The 16,858-nt window shown below is 50.1% G+C and overlaps 1 protein-coding gene across 2 annotated transcripts in view; it reads right to left on the reverse strand.

Annotated features, from left to right (window-relative positions):
* Positions 1 to 11,051, reverse strand: part of CDHR5 (cadherin related family member 5) — a 58,921-nt gene extending 47,870 nt beyond the window's left edge. The window contains exon 1 of one of the 2 annotated variants that reach the window (XM_038764549.1): positions 10,977 to 11,051. The gene's annotated coding sequence lies outside the window, so the exon portion shown is untranslated. The remainder of the gene's footprint in view (positions 1 to 10,976) is intronic. The other variant, XM_038764550.1, reaches the window with a different exon arrangement.
* Between the last annotated feature and the right edge of the window lie 5,807 nt (positions 11,052 to 16,858).

Raw genomic sequence — 16,858 nt, forward strand, 5'->3', positions numbered from 1 at the left:
GTCATAATAAGCACTTAACAAATACCGTTATTATTATTATTCATTCATTCATTCATTCAATCATATTTATTGAGCGCTTACTGTGTGCAGAGCACTGTACTAAGCGCTTGGGAAGTCCAAGTTGGCAACATATAGAGACAGTCCCTACCCGACAGTGGGCTCACAGTCTAGAAGGGGGAGACAGAGAACAAAACAAAACATATTAACAAAATACAATAAATAGAATACGTACAAATAAAAGAAATAAATAAATAGAGTAATAAATATGTACAAACATATATACATATATAGACATATATATAGGTAATATATAGTAATAGTAATAATAATAATAATAATAGTACTTGTTAAGTGTTTACTATGTGTGAAGCACTGTTCTAAGCGCTGGGGGGGGGGGATACCAGGTGATGAGGTTGTCCCACGTGGGGCTCACAGTCTTAATCCCCATTTGACAGATGAGGTAACTGAGGCACAGAGACTAATAATAATAATGGTAATGATGGCATTTTTAATAAGCGCTTACTATGTGCAAAGCACTCTTCTAAGCGCTGGGGAAGTTACAAGGTGCTCAGGTTGTTCCACATGGGGCTCACAGTCTTAATCCCCATTTGACAGATGAGGTAGCTGAGGCACAGAGAAGTGAAGTGACTTGCCCAAAGTCATACAGCAGATAAATGGCAGAGCTGGGATTAGAACCCATGACCTCTGACTCCCAAGCCCATGTTGCCAAATTGTACTTCCCAAGCGCTTAGTACAGTGCTCTGCACACAGTAAGCGCTCAATAAATATGACTGAATGAATGAATGAATGAAATGCTCTATCCACTGAGCCACGCTGCTTCTCTATAGATTTATATATCTATATAGATATATCTATAATTTATTTATTCATTTATTAATTTATTTCTATGAATGTCTGTCTCCCCCTTAAGACTGTGAGCTCATTGTGGGCAGGGAATGTGTCTGTTTATTGTTCTACTGTCCTCTCCCAAGCGCTTAGTCCAGTGCTTTACACCCGGTAAGCACTTAGGGAAGCAGCATGGCCTTGTAGGGAAGCATTCATTCATTCATTCAATCGCATTCATCATCAGCTGTGTGACTTTGGGCAAGTCACTCTACTTCTCTGTGCCTCAGGTACCTCATCTGTAAAATGGGGTTGAAGACTGTGAGCCCCATGTGGGACAATCTGATCACCTTGTGTTCTCCCCGGTGCTTAGAATAGTGCTTGGCACATAGTAAGCGCCTAACAAATGCCATCATCATCATCATTTACTGAGCGCTTACTTGGACTAAGCACTTGGGAGGGCTTGGGAGAGCATGCAGTAAATACGACTGAATGAATGAATGAATGAATGAATGCTTCCCTATTTGAAGCAGCGTGGCTCGATCCCGGGCTCGGGAGTCAGAGGTCTTGGGTTCTAATCCTGGCTCCGCCACTTGTCAGAGGTGTGACTTTGGGCAAGTCACTTAGCTTCTCTGTGCCTCAGTTACCTCATCTGGAAAATGGGGGTGAAGACTATGAACCCAACGTGGGACAACCTGATTACCTTGTGTCTACCCCAGCGCTTAAAACAGTGCTTGGCACGTAGTAAGTGCTCAACAAATACCAACATTATTATTATTACTAGGCCATGCCACTTCCCTAACTGCTTACTATGTGCAAAGCGCTGTACTAAGCGGTAAGCACAGGGGGATCAAGATTATCAAGTCCCGCATGGGGCTCACAGACCATTCATTTGATCGAATTTATTGAGCACTTCCTGTGTGCGGAGCACTGTACTAAGCGCTTGGAAAGTCCAATTCGGCAACAGGTAGAGACAACTCCCGCCCAACAACGGGCTCACAGTCTAGAGGGGGGAGACAGACAACAAAACAAAACAAGTATACCATCAAAATAGAGAAATAGACTTATAGATAGATACACATTTATTTGTTCTGATGATTTTGACACATGTCTACAGGTTTTGTTGTGTTGTCCGTCTCCCCCTTCTAGACTGTGAGCCCGTTGTTGGGTAGGGACCGTCTCTATATGTATCCGACTTGTACTTCCCAAGCGCTTAGTCCAGTGCTCTGCACTCAGGAAGTGCTCAATAAATACGATTGAATGAATGAATGAATGAATAGGAGGGAGAGCAGGGGGTGAATCCCATTTTACAGATGGGGGAACGGAGGCCCAGAGAAGTGACTTGTCCAGGGTCACCTTGCAGACAAGTAGCAGAGTGGGCATTACTTGTTTTGTTGTCTGTCTCCCTCCTTCTAGACTGTGAGCCCTGTGTTGGGTAGGGATTGTCTCTGTTGCCCAATTGGACTTTCCAAGCGCTTAGTCCAGTGCTCTGCACATAGTAAGCGCTCAATAAATGATAATGGTGTTTGTTAAGCACTTACTATGTGCAAAGTACCGTTCTAAGTGCTGGGGAGGTTACAAGGTGATCAGGTGGTCCCACGGGAGGCTCACAGTTTTAATCCCCATTTTCCAGATAAGGGAACTGAGGCCCAGAGAAATGAAGTGACTTGCCCAAAGTTACACAGCTGGCAATTTTTTTTAATAGCATTTATTAAGCGCTTACTATCATCATCATCATCAATCATATTTATTGAGCGCTTACTATGTGCAAAGCACTGTTCTAAGCGCTGGGGGGGGGATACAAGGTGATCAGGTTGTCCCACATGGGGCTCACAGTTTTAATCCCCATTTTGCAGATGAGGGAACTGAGGCCCAGAGAAGTGAAGTGACTCGCCCAAAGTCACCCAGCTGACAAGTGGCGGAGCCGGGATTAGAACCCATGACCTCTGGCTCCCAAGTCCGTGCTCTTTCCACGGAGCCACGCTGCTTCTCTAATTGGCAATTGGCAGAGACAGGATTCGAACCCATGCCCCCTGACTCCAAAGCCCTTGCTATTTCCACTGAGCCACGCTGCTTCTCGATTGAGTGAATGGATGAATTGGAACCCAGGTCTCCTGGGTCCCAGGCCTCTCCTCTCGGGTCCTAGGACGGGCTCGGCAGAGCGACGGTCAGAAAGTGGCTCCTGGCGGGAGCGCCCCAACAAAAGCCTGCCGTTGTGACCTTGGGTAAGTCACTTACCTTTGCCGTAAGCTCATTTTGGATACGGAATGTGTCTGCTTATTGTTCTATTGTCCTCTCCCAAGCCCTTAGTACAGTGCTCTGCGCAGTTAGCGCTCAATAAATCCGATTGAATGAAATGAATGAATGTCATGCCTCAGTTTCCTCAACTGGGAATGGGCGTGAAATACCTGTTCTCCCTCCCTCTTAGCCTGTGAATCCACTATGGGACAGAGATTGGGTCCAATCTGATGATGATGATAATAACACTAATAATGATGGCACAAGCGCTTAGTACAGTGCTCAAGCACTTAGTACAGTGCTCTGCACACAGTGAGCACTCAATAAATACGATTGATTGATTTATTAAGCGCTTACTATGTGCAAAGCACTGTTCTAAGCACTGGGGAGGTTACAGGGAGATCAGGTTGTCCCACAGTCTTAATGCCCATTTCACAGATGAGGGAACTGAGGCCCAGAGAAGTCAAGTGACTTGCCCAAAGTCACACAGCTGGCAATTGGCAGAGCCAGGATTCGAACCCATGACCCCTGACTCCGAAGCCCGGGTTCTTTCCACCGAGCCACGCTGCTTCTCTGGAGATGTATCCTCGAGTGTTGTACATGAGAAGTGCTCAGTCCAGTGCTCTGCACACAGTAAGCACTCAATAAATGCGATTGAATGAATGAATAAGTGGTTCATAAATACCGTTATTTATTATCGGCATTAATGGGCCGATTTAGAGACTCCTACCCCTCCATCCTCGGCCACAGGTCCCAGGGCAGTGGGGAGTTTGGCGGGGTGGGGTTGAAGCAGTGTGGCATAGCGGATAGAGCCTGGGCCTGGGTTCCAATCCTGACTCTGCCACGTGTCCACTGTGTGACCTTGGGGAAGTCACTTCACCTCTCTGGGCCCCAGTTCCCTCATCCGTACACTGGAGATGAATCAATCAATCAATCAATCAATCAATCGTATTTATTGAGCGCTTACTGTGTGCAGAGCACTGTACTAAGCGCTTGGGAAGTACAGGTTGGCAACATCTAGAGACAGTCCCGACCCAACAGTGGGCTCACAGTCTAAAAGGGGGAGAGATGAAGACTGTAAGCCCCATGTGGGACAGGAACTGTGTCCAACCTGATTAATTTATATCTACCCCAGGGCTTAGAGCAGTGCTTGGCACAGAGTAAGCGCTTAACAAATACCGTCATTATTACTATATTATGTCACAATAATAATAATAATAATGTTGGTATTTGTTTAGCGCTTACTCTGTGCTTATTGTTCTATTGTCCTCTCCCAAGCGCTTAGTACAGTGCTCTGTGCAGTTAGCGCTCAATAAATCCGATTGAATGAAATGAAGGAATGTCGTGCCTCAGTTTCCTCCACCCAAAAATGGGCGTGAAATACCTGTTCTCCCTCCCTCTTAGCCTGTGAATCCACTATGGGACAGAGATTGGGTCCAATCTGATGATGATGATAATAATAATAATGATGGCATTTATTAAACAAATACCAACATTATTATTCTTAAGTGATGTAATAGTAATAATGATGGTATTTATTAAGCGCTTACTCTGTGCCAACCACTGTTCTAAGCGCTGGGGTAGATACAAGGTCATCAGGTGGTCCCACGTGGAGCTCACAGTCTTCATCCCCATTTTACAGATGAGGAAACTGAGGCCCAGAGAATGATGGCATTTATTAAGCGCTTACTATGTGCAAAGCACTGTACTAAGCGCTGGGGAGGTTACAAGGAGATCAGGTTGTCCCATGGTGGGGGCTCACAGTCTTCATCCCCATTTTACAGAGGCGGTAACCGAGGCCCAGAGAAGTGAAGTGACTCGTCCAAAGTCACACAGCTGACAAGCGGCAGAGCCGGGATCAGAACCCGCATCCTCGGCTCCCCAAGCCTGTGCTTTTTCCACTGAGCCACGCTGCTTCTCTTCACTTCTCTGTGCCTCAGTCCCCTCATCTGTAAAATGGGAATTGAGACCGTGAGCCCCAAGTGGTCCAACACAGCTCTTAGAAGAGTGCTTGGCACATAATAATAATAGTGATGATGATGATGGTATTTGTTGAGCGCTTACTGTGTGCAAAGCTAGTTCGCTGTTGGGTAGGGACTGTCTCTATGTGTTGCCGACTTGTACTTCCCAAGCGCTTAGTACAGTGCTCTGCACACAGTAAGCGCTCAATAAATACGATTGATTGATTGATTGATTGATTCTAAGTGCTGGAGAGGTGACAAGGTGATCAGGTTATCCCACGTGGGGCTCAGAGCCTTCGACCCCGTTTTACAGATGAGGGAACCGAGGCCCAGAGAAGTGAAGTGACTGGCCCAAAGTCACGCAGTTGACAGTTGGCGGAACCGGGATTTGAACCCATGACTTCTGACTCCAGAACCCATGCTCTTTTCCACTGAGCCACGCTGCCTCTCCAAGTGCTTCACAAATAGCACCCTTCTCTTCCAAGAGAAGCAGCATGGCTCAGTGGAAAGAGCCCGGGCTTTGGAGTCAGAGGTCATGGGTTCGAATCCCGATTCCGCCACATGTCTGCTGTGTGATCTTGGGCAAGTCACTTAACTTCTCTGGGCCTCAGTTCCCTCACCTGTAAAATGGGGAGTAAGTCTGTGAGCCCCACGTGGGACAACCTGATCACCCTGCATCCTCCCCAGCGCTTAGAACAGTGAGAAGCAGCACGGCTCAGTGGAAAGAGCCCGGGTTTTGGAGTCACAGGTCATGGGTTCGAATCCCGGCTCCCCCACGTCTGCTGTGTGACCTTGGGCAAGCCACTTCACTTCTCGGAGCCTCAGTGACCTCATCTGTAAAATGGGGATGATGACTGTGAGCCCCACGTGGGACAACCTGATCACCTTGTATCCTCCCCCAGCGCTTAGAACAGTGCTTTGCACATAGTAAGCGCTTAACAAATGCCATAAAGAAAGAACAGTGCTTTGCACATAGTAAGCGCTTAACAAATGCCAATTATTATTATTATTAGTAGTAGTAGTAGTCCCAGTGCAATGGGCTGAGCAGGCCCTTTGGCGGAGCGGGCACGCTGGTACCAGGGGAACTTGGCGGCGTCCACACAACCACACCGGTCCAGGCCTCGTGCTGGGTTCCTTTATTGGGCGTTCCCGAGAGGTGCCCCCGGCCCCCCGGCGGCCCCAGATTCGAGTCCCTCCCCGGAGGTGGGCGATCCGGCGGGCCGAGCGGGCAGGACGCTCACTGTCCGCTGTCACTGGACTCAGTGGCACCCGAGTGGTCGGTGTCCCCGTGGGCGAGGGCCAGGGCCAGGGCCAGGGCTGGGCACAGGTAGAAAGCGGCCGTCCGAGACACCCTGAGCGCCAGATCTGGGGACAAACTGGACCGGAGACGAAAGGAGGGAGGGCACCGTGGGGACGCTTGGCCACCTCTCCCCCCTCCCCTGCCTCAGTCTCCCCACCCACCCCAGGACGCGGGGGCTGCCACCCCGGACCGTCTCTATATGTTGCCGACTTGTACCTCCCAAGCGCTTAGTACAGTGCTCTGCACACAGTAAGCGCTCAATAAATACGACTGATTGCCCTCCCTCTGCCCATCCGCCAAGCTAGCTCTCTTCCTCCCTTCAAGGCCCTACTGAGAGCTCACCTCCTCCAGGAGGCCTTCCCACACTCAGCCCCTTCCTTCCTCTCCCCCTCATCCCCCTCTCCATCCCCCCCATCTTACCGCCTTCCCTTCCCCACAGCACCTGTATATATGTATATATGTTTGTACAGATTTGTTACTCTATTTATTTATTTTACTTGTACATATCTATTCTATTTATTTTATTTTGTTAGTATGTTTGGTTTTGTTCTCTGTCTCCCCCTTTTAGACTGTGAGCCCACTGTTGGGTAGGGACTGTCTCTAGATGTTGCCAACTTGGACTTCCCAAGCGCTTAGTACAGTGCTCTGCACACAGTAAGCGCTCAATAAATACGATTGATGATGATGATTGATTGATTGATTGATTGATCCGTCAGTCGATCGTATTTATTGAGGGCTTACTGGGTGCAGTCATAGAACAGCTTTAATTCTACCCGCTCTGACGACTGGACACCTGTCTACATGTTTTGTTTTGTTGTCTGTCTCCCCCCTCTAGACTGTGAGCCCGTTGGTGGGTAGGGACCGTCTCTATACGTTGCCAACTTGGACTTCCCAAGCGCTGAGTCCAGTGCTCTGCACACAGTAAGCGCTCAGTAAATATAATTGAATGAATGAATAAGAATAGTGATGGCATCGATTAAGCGCTTACTATGCTCAAAGCACTGTTCTAAGCGCTGGGGAGGTTACCAGGTGATCAGGTTGTCCCACAGGGGGCTCACAGTCTTCATCCCCATTTTACAGGTGAGGGAACTGAGGCCCAGAGAAGTGAAGCATCTTGCCCAAAGTCACACAGCTGGCAATTGGCGGAGCCGGGATTTGAACCCATGACCTCTGACTCCAAAGCCCGGGCTCCTTCCACTGAGCCATGCTGCTTCTCTACATGTTTTGTTTTGTTGTCTGTCTCCCCCCTCTAGACTGTGAGCCCGTTGGTGGGTAGAGACCGTCTCTATACGTTGCCAACTTGGACTTCCCAAGCGCTTAGTCCGGTGCTCTGCACACAGTAAGCGCTCAATAAATACAATTGAATGAATGAATAAGAATAATAATAATGATGGCATTTTTGAAGCGCTTACTATGTGCAAAGCACTGTTCTAAGTGCTGGGGAGGTTACAAGGTGATCAGGTTGTCCCAAGGGGAAGCTCACAGTCTTCATCCCCATTTTACAGGTGAGGGAACTGAGGCACAGAGAATTTAAAAGTGACTTGCCCAAAGTCACACAGCTGACAAGTGGCGGAGCCGAAGTTGAACCCATGACCTCTGAATGAATGAATGAATGCAGAGCACTGAACTAAACATTTGAGAGAGGATGCTAATAATCATAATAACGATGGTATTTGTTAAATGCTTACTATGTGCAAAGCGCTGTTCTAAGCCCTTGGGGGACTGTGAGCCCACTGTTGGGTAGGGACCATCTCTATATGTTGCCTACTTGTACTTCCCAAGCGCTTAGTACAGTGCTCTGCACACAGTAAGCGCTCAATCAATACGATTGATTGATACAAGGCGATCAGGTTGGCCCACGTGGGGCTCACACTCTTCATCCCCGTTTTCCAGATGAGGGAACTGAGGCCCAGAGAAGTGAAGTGGGTTGCCCAAGCTCACCCAGCTGACAAGTGGCGGAGCGGGGATTAGAACCCATGACCTCTGACTCTGAAGCCCGGGCTCTTTCCACTGCGCTACGCTGCTTCTCTAGAACAGCATGGCAGACGTATTCCCTGCCCGCACCGGGCCGACAGTCTAGAGGGGGCTGCCAGGAGAGTGTGAATAGTGCAGAGCCGGTCGGCACCACTACTGGTGCGGTGCGGGCCGGGAGCCGGGGGTCCCGGGGTCCCCGGAAGGCGTCATTCCCAGGGGGAAAAGCCCTACTGCGAGCTCACCTCCTCCTGGAGGCCTTCCCAGACTGAGCCTTCCCTTTCCTCTGCTCCTCCTCCCCTCTCCATCGCTCCCCCATCCCTCCCTCTCCCCTCCCGTCTTCCCTTCCCCACAGCCCTTGTGTCTATTTGTACAGATTTATTACTCTATTTATTTTATTAATGATGCGTATAGAGAGAGAAAGAGCGTGGCTCAGTGGAAAGAGCCCGGGCTTGGGAGTCAGAGGTCACGGGTTCTAATCCCGACTCCGCCACTGGTCAGCAGGGTGACTTTGGGCAAGTCACTCTATTTAGTTATTTATTTATTTTACTTGTACATATCTATTCTATTTAGTTTATTTTGCTAGTATGTTTGGTTTTGTTCTCTGTCTCCCCCTTTTAGACTGTGAGCCCACTGTTGGGTAGGGACTGTCTCTAGATGTTGCCAACTTGTACTTCCCAAGTGCTTAGTACAGTGCTCTGCACACAGGAAGCTCTCAATAAATATGATTGATTGCTTGATTGATTGATTGATTCACTTCTCTGGGCCTCAGCTACCTCATCTGTAAAATGGGGATGAAGACTGTGAGCCCCACGTGGGACAACTTGATCACCTTGTAACCTCCCCAGTGCTTAGATCGGTGCTTTGCACATCATAAGCACTTAATAAATGCCATTATTATTATTATTATTATTCTCTGGGCTTCAGCTACCTCATCTGTAAAATGGGGATGAAGACTGTGAGCCCTACGTGGGCCAACCTGATCACCTTGTAACCTCCCCAGTGCTTAGAACAGTGCTTTGCACATAGTAAGCACTTAATAAATGTCATTATTATTATAATTATTATTCTCTGGGCTTCAGCTACCTCATCTGTAAAATGAGGATGAAGACTGTGAGCCCCACATGGGCCAACCTGATCACCTTGTAACCTCCCCAGTGCTTAGAACAGTGCTTTGCACATAGTAAGCACTTAATAAATGTCATTATTATTATAATTATTATTCTCTGGGCTTCAGCTACTTCATCTGTAAAATGGGGATGACGACTGTGAGCCCCCCGTGGGCCAATCTGATCACCTTGTAACCTCCCCAGTGCTTAGAACAGTGCTTTGCACATAATAAGCACTTAATAAATGCCGTTATTATTATTATTATTATTCTCTGGGCTTCAGCTACCTCATCTGTAAAATGGGGATGAAGACTGTGAGCCCCCCGTGGGCCAACCTGATCACCTTGTAACCTCCCCAGTGCTTAGATCAGTGCTTTGCACATAGTAAGCACTTAACAAATGCCATTATTATTATTATTATTATTATTATTATTCTCTGGGCTTCAGCTACCTCATCTGTAAAATGGGGATGAAGACGGTGAGCCCCCCGTGGGACAACCTGATCACCTTGTAACCTCCCCAGTGCTTAGAACAGTGCTTTGCACATTGTAAGCACTTAATAAATGTCATTATTGTTATTATTATTCTCTGGGCTTCAGCTGCCTCATCTGTAAAATGGGGATGAAGACTGTGAGCCCCACGTGGGCCAACCTGATCATCTTGTAACCTCCCCAGTGCTTAGATCAGTGCTTTGCACATCGTAAGCACTTAACAAATGCCATTATTATTATTATTATTATTATTCTCTGGGCTTCAGCTACCTCATCTGTAAAATGGGGATGAAGACTGTGAGCCCTACGTGGGCCAACCTGATCACCTTGTAACCTCCCCAGTGCTTAGAACAGTGCTTTGCACATAGTAAGCACTTAATAAATGTCATTATTATTATAATTATTATTCTCTGGGCTTCAGCTGCCTCATCTGTAAAATGGGGATGAAGACTGTGAGCCCCACGTGGGCCAACCTGATCACCTTGCATCCTCCCAGCGCTTAGAACAGCGCTCTGCACAACAAGTAAGCGCTTAACAAATGTCGTCATCGTTATTATTACTGTTAATCTATTTTGATGCTACCGACACTTGTCTACTTGGTTTGTTTTGTTGTCTGTCTTCCCCTTCTAGACCGCGAGCCCGTTGTTGGGCAGGGATCATCGCCCACTGTTGGGTAGGGACTGTCTCTATATGTTGCCAACTTGTACTTCCCAAGCGCTCAGTACAGTGCTCTGCACATAGTAAGCGCTCAATAAATACGTGTTTGGTTTTGTTCTCTGTCTCCCCCTTTTAGACTGTGAGCCCACTGTTGGGTAGGGACTGTCTCTATATGTTGCCAATTTGTACTTCCCAAGCGCTTAGTACAGTGCTCTGCACATAGTAAGCGCTCAATAAATACGATTGATGATGATGATGATGATGAATGAATACGATTGATTGATTGTCGCCCAAGTGGACTTTCCAAGCGCTTAGTCCAGTGGTCTGCGCATAGTAAGCGCCCAGTAAATACGATTGAATGAATGAAGGAATGAATGATGAGAGGGGCAGGGAGGAGAGGACTCACCCGTCCTCAAGGAGCTCCTCGTGCAGCCATTGCTTGCAGGTTCCGTCCTTCTTCTTCTCCTCCTCCTCCTCCTCCTTCTCCTTCTCCTCTTCACCTCTGTCCCCCGTCCCCACCCCAAGACCAGTGTCACTCACCCCCCAGGCCCAGCTCAGGGTCAGGGGCAATCAATCAATCAATCAATCGTATTTATTGAGCGCTTACTGTGTGCAGAGCACTGTACTAAGCGCTTGGGAAGTCCAAGTTGGCAACCAGGGTCGCCACTGGTGGTGGCCAGGTGGACCCTGGGGGGTTAATCTGTCTGATACTGAGTGTGAGCAAGTGTGTGTGTGTGTGTGTGTGTGTGTGTGTGTGTGTGTGTGTGTGTGAGTGTGTATGCTAGCTCTCTTCCTCCCTTCAAAGCCCTATTGAGAGCTCACCTCCTCCAGGAGGCCTTCCCACACTGAGCCCCCTCCTTCCTCTCTCCCTCGTCCCCCTCTCCATCCCCCCCGCCTTACCTCCTTCCCCTCCCCACAGCACCTGTATAAATGCATATATGTTTGTACATATTTATTACTCTATTTATTTATTTATTTGACTTGTACATTTCTATCCTATTTATTTTATTTTGTTGGTATGTTTGGTTTTGTTCTCTGTCTCCCCCTTTTAGACTGTGAGCCCACTGTTGGGTAGGGACTGTCTCTATGTGTTGCCAATTTGTACTTCCCAAGCACTTAGTACAGTGCTCTGCACATAGTAAGTGCTCAATAAATACGATTGATTGATTGATTGATTGATCACTCTATTTTATTTGTACATATCTATCCTATTTATTTTATTTTGTTAATGTGTTTGGTTTGGTTCTCTGTCTCCCCCTCCTCGACTGTGAGCCCACTGTTGGGTAGGGACCGTCTCTAGATGTTGTCGACTTGGACTTCCCAAGCGCTTAGTACAGTGCTCCGCACACAGGAAGCGCTCAATAAATACGATTGAATGAATGAATGAATATGGGTGTGTTCACACACGGCTTCTGTCCAGCTCTCCGTCTCTCTAAGTGTACCGTGTCTCTGTCTCTGAGTGTGTGTCTATAATTTTTTTAAATGGCGTTTATTAAGCACTTACTATGTGCAAAGCACTGTTCTAAGCGCTGATAATTGTGTGTGTGTGTTTGTGTGTGTGTGTCAGACACCACTTCTGTCTGTCTCTCTGTTTCTGTCTATGTACCGTGTCTCTGTCTCTAAGTGTGTGTCTATAATTTTTTTAAATGGTATTTATTAAGCACTTACTATGTGCAAAGCACTGTTCTAAGCGCTGATAATTGTGTGTGTGTGTTTGTGTGTGTGTCAGACATCACTTCTGTCTGTCTCTCTGTCTCTGTTTGTGTACCGTGTCTCTGTCTCTGTGTATCTATAAGTTTTTTTAAATGGCATTTATTAAGCACTTACTATGTGCAAAGCACTGTTCTAAGCGCTGATAATTGTGTGTGTGTGTTTGTGTGTGTCAGACACCGCTTCTGTCTGTCTCTCTGTCTATGTCTATGTACCGTGTCTCTGTCTCTGAGTGTGTCTATAATTTTTTTAAAATGGCATTTTTTAAGCACTTACTATGTGCAAAGCACTGTTCTAAGCGCTGATAATTGTGTGTGTGTGTTTGTGTGTGTGTCAGACATCACTTCTGTCTGTCTCTCTGTCTCTGTTTATGTACCGTGTCTCTGTCTCTAAGTGTGTGTCTATAATTTTTTAAATGGCATTTATTAAGCACTTACTATGTGCAAAGCACTGTTCTAAGCCCTGATAATTGCGTGTGTGTGTTTGTGTGTGTGTCAGACACCGCTTCTGTCTGTCTCTCTGTCTCTCTGTCCATGTACCGTGTCTCTGTCTCTGCGTGTGTGTCTGTATATGGGTAGGTTTGAGGCTGTTTCTTTAATTCTGTGTGTGTGTGTGTGTGTGTGTGAATTTGTCTCAGACACTGCTTCTGTTTGTCTCTCTGTTTCCAGGTGTGTGTCTGTAACTCTGTATGTGTGTAATAATAATAATAATAATGGCATTCATTAAGCGCTTACTATGTGCAAAGCACTGTTCTAAGCGCTGGGGAGGTTACAGGGTGATCAGGTTGTCCTACGTGGGGCTCACAGTCTTCAACCCCATTTTACAGATGAGGAAACTGAGGCACAGAGAAGTGAAGTGACTTGCCCAAAGTCACACAAATGACAAGTGGCGGAGTCGGGATTTGAACCCCTGACCTCCGACTCCGAAGCCCGGGCTCTTTCCACTGAACAACGCTTCTTCTCTAGGTGTGAGGCTGTTTCTTTAGCCCTGTGTGTGTGTGTCTCTTTGTCTCTGTCTCTGGGTGTTTGTCTGTAACTGTGTGTGTGTGTAGGTGTGAGGCTGTTTCTTTAGCTGTGTGTGTATGTGTGTGTATGTCTCACACCACTTCTGTCTGTCTCTCTGTCTCTTTCTATATACTGTGTCTCTGTCTCTGGGTGTGTGTCTGTGACTGCGTGTGCATAGGTGTGAAGCTGCTTCTTTAACTCTGTGTGTCTGTGTGTGTGTGTGTCTCAGACACCGCTTCTGTCTGTCTCTGTCTCTGGGTGTGAGTCTGTAACTCGTGTGTGTGTGTGTGTGTGTGTGTGTGTGTGTAGGTGTGAGGCTGTTTCTTTAACTCTGTATGTGTGTGTGTGTGTGTGTGTGTGAGACACATTTCTGTCTGTCCGTCTGTCTCTTTCTAGGAGAAGCAGCATGGCTAAGTGGTATTATTCTATTTATTTTATCTTGTTAATATGTTCTGTTTTGTTGTCTGTCTCCCCTTTCTAGACTGAGCCCGCTGTTGGGTAGGGACCGTCTCGCTATGTTGCCAACTTGGACTTCCCAAGCGCTTAGTCCAGTGCTCTGCACACAGTAAGCGCTCAATAAATACGATTGAATGAATGAATGAATGAATGAATATGCTTTGTTTTGTTGTCTGTCTCCCCCTTCTAGACTGTGAGCCCGTTGTTGGGTAGGGACCGTCTCTCTATGTTGCCAACTTGGACTTCCCAAGCGCTTAGTCCAGTGCTCTGCACACAGTAAGCGCTCAATAAATACGATTGAATGAATGAATGAATGAATGAATGAATGAATGAATGAAAGAGGCCGGGTTTGGCAGTCAGAGGTCGTGGGTTCTAATGCCACTCATCAGCTGGGTGACTTTGGAAATTTGGCCCCTGTTTGAGGGGGCAGTTGCCCCCCACCCCCTGTTCCCGGATCCAGCCCCCCCCCAACACCCACAGACACACACACACACACACACACACACACACCCACAGACACACAGACAGACAGACAGACAGACAGACAGACAGACAGAGACAGGGGTTACCTGATCCTCGCCATGAGGAGGGTGAGGGGGATGAGCTGCTGGGCCTGGGCCTGGTCCTGGGCCTGCTCTCTCAGCTTGCTCAACTGGTCAGCGGTGCCTGGGCCATCTGCTTGGCGCTGGGCCCTGCAGGTGGGCAGGGCAGGGCAGGGGCTGAGGTGGGCATGGGGACCAAGGGGTGGGGGACAGGGGCAGGGGAGCTGGGGGGGACAGGGTGGGGAGGAGGGCTGGGGGAGGCGGGAGAAGGAGGATGGGGGAGAAGGAGAGAGGGGAGGAGGAAGGAGGAGGGAGAACAAAGAAGGGGTAAGAAGGAGAGAGGGGAGGAGGAAGGAGGAAGGGGGATAGAGGTGAAGAAGGAGGAGAGAAGGAGGAGGGAGGGGAGGAGGAGGAGGGTGAAGAAGGAGGGAGACGGTGGAGGGGGAAGGAAAAAGGGAAAAGGAGGAGGGGGGAAGGGGAGAGGGAGGGAGAAAGGAGGAGGGGGGAGGAAAAAGAGGGAAGAGGAGGAGGGTGAAGGAGGAGGGGGAGGAAAAAGAGGGAAAAGGAGGAGGAGGTGGGAAGGGAGGAGGAGGGAGACAGAGGGAAAAGGAGGAGGATGGTGGGGGAGGAGGGTGAAGGAGAAGGGGAAGAAAAAAGGGAAAAGGAGGAGAAGGGAGGGGAGGAGGGTGAGGGGAGGGAGGAGGAGGGTGAAGGAGGAGGGGAAGGAAAAAAGGGAAAAGGAGGAGGGAGAAGAGGGAGGAGGAGGAGGAGGTGGGAAGGGAGGAGGAGGGAGACAGAGGGAAAAGGAGGAGGAGGAGGGGGGAGGGAAGGGAGGAGGAGGGAGAAGGAGGAGGGGAAGGAAAAAAGGGAAAAGGAGGAGGGAGAAGAGGCAGGAGGAGGGGGAAGGAGGAGGGGGAGGACACAAGAGGGAAAAGGAGGAGGAAGGGGGGAGGAGGGGGAAGGAGGAAGGGAGGGAGATAGAAGGCAGAGGAGGGGGAGGAGGGGGACGCCGCCCCCTGCGGGCCGCACGAGGGACTGCAGCGAGGCCCGAGGCCTGCCCTCTCCCCTTCCCCCTTTCCCCTTTTTCCCCCTTTCCCTTTCCCCCTTTTTCCCCCTCCCCCAGCCGTGGGGGCCCCGGGAGCCCGGGGTGGGGGGTCGGAGGGGTCGGAGGGGTCGGAGGGGTCTCACCTCGGGGGGAGGCTGATGAGGTTCCGGATGATGCCCTGCAGGTAGGCCCGCTGCTGCACCTTGCTGAACTCACTGCTGAACCGCCCGTCCACGTGGCGCTCGGGCCTGAGCCCGGGGAGCAGGGGCCGGGCGGGGACCCGGCGGGGAAAGGGGGCGGCAAGGGAGGCCGGGGGGGGCGGGGGCGGGGGGGGGGGACCCTGAGCTCCAGGAAGGCAGGGAATGCGCCCGTCTGCTGCTGTACGGTCCTCTCCCGAGCGCTTAGTACAGCGCTCTGAGCCCAGGAGGCGCTCACTAAGTACCACCGGATGGAGGGGTGAGGGAGGGAGGGAGGAGGGGGAGAAAGGGCGAGGAGGAGGAGGAGGGAGGAAGATGGGAGGGGGACGGAGGATGGAGAGAGGGTGACAGAAGGGAGGGAAGGGGGATGGAGGGGAAATGGAGGGGGAGGGAGGAGGAGGAGGAGAAGAAAGGAGGGGAAAGGAGTGGAGATGGAGGAGGAGGGAAAGAGGGAGATAGAAGGGAGGAGGGGGGAAGAGGGAGGGGGGAGGGGGAAGGGAGGAGCGGAGCGATGTCCCGGTGTCAGGCTTCCCCACCCCGGTGCCCCCCTCCCACGGTGTCCCCCCAACCCGGGCGGGCGCAGGGGAAAGGGGGAGGGGGCGTTCGCGATCTCCGGACCAACCGAGGGGCGGGGGGCGGAGCCCGGGGGTGGGGGGGGATGGGGAATGGGGGGGATAATTGGGGGGGGATGGGGGGCTGAGGGGGGGGAAGGGAGGGATATGGGGGATGATGGGGGGATGGAGGAGGGGGGATGGGGCTGAAGGGGGATGGGAGGATGAGGGGGATGGGGGAATGGGTGGGATAATTGGGGGATTAGGGGGATGGGGGATTTGGGGGGCGAAGGGGATGGGGAAGGGGGATGAAGGGGATGGAGGAAGGGGGATGAAGGGGATGGAGGAAGGGAGGTATGTGGGGGATGGGGATGAGGGGAAGGGAGGGAAATGGGGGATGAGGGGGGTGGGGGGATGAGGGGAGGATGGGAGGATGGTGAGGGGGTGGGGGATGAGGGGGATGGGTGAATGGGTGGGATAATTGGGGGATTAGGGGGATGGGGATATGGGGAGTGAAGGGGATGGGGAAGGGGGGGATGAAGGGGATAGAGGAAGGGAGGTATATGGGGTGGGGGTGAGGGGGATGGGTGAATGGGTGGGATAATTGGGGGATTAGGGGGATGGGGATATGGGGAGTGAATGGGATGGGGAAGGGGGGATGAAGGGGATGGAGGAAGGGAGGTATAGGGGGGATGAGGATGAGGGGGATGGGGGAATGGGTGGGATAATTGGGGGATTAGGGGGATGAATGGGGATGAAGGGGATGGAGGAAGGGAGATATAT

This window comes from Tachyglossus aculeatus, chromosome 22 (genome assembly GCF_015852505.1).
Source record: "Tachyglossus aculeatus isolate mTacAcu1 chromosome 22, mTacAcu1.pri, whole genome shotgun sequence".
NCBI classification, from domain to species: domain Eukaryota; kingdom Metazoa; phylum Chordata; class Mammalia; order Monotremata; family Tachyglossidae; genus Tachyglossus; species Tachyglossus aculeatus.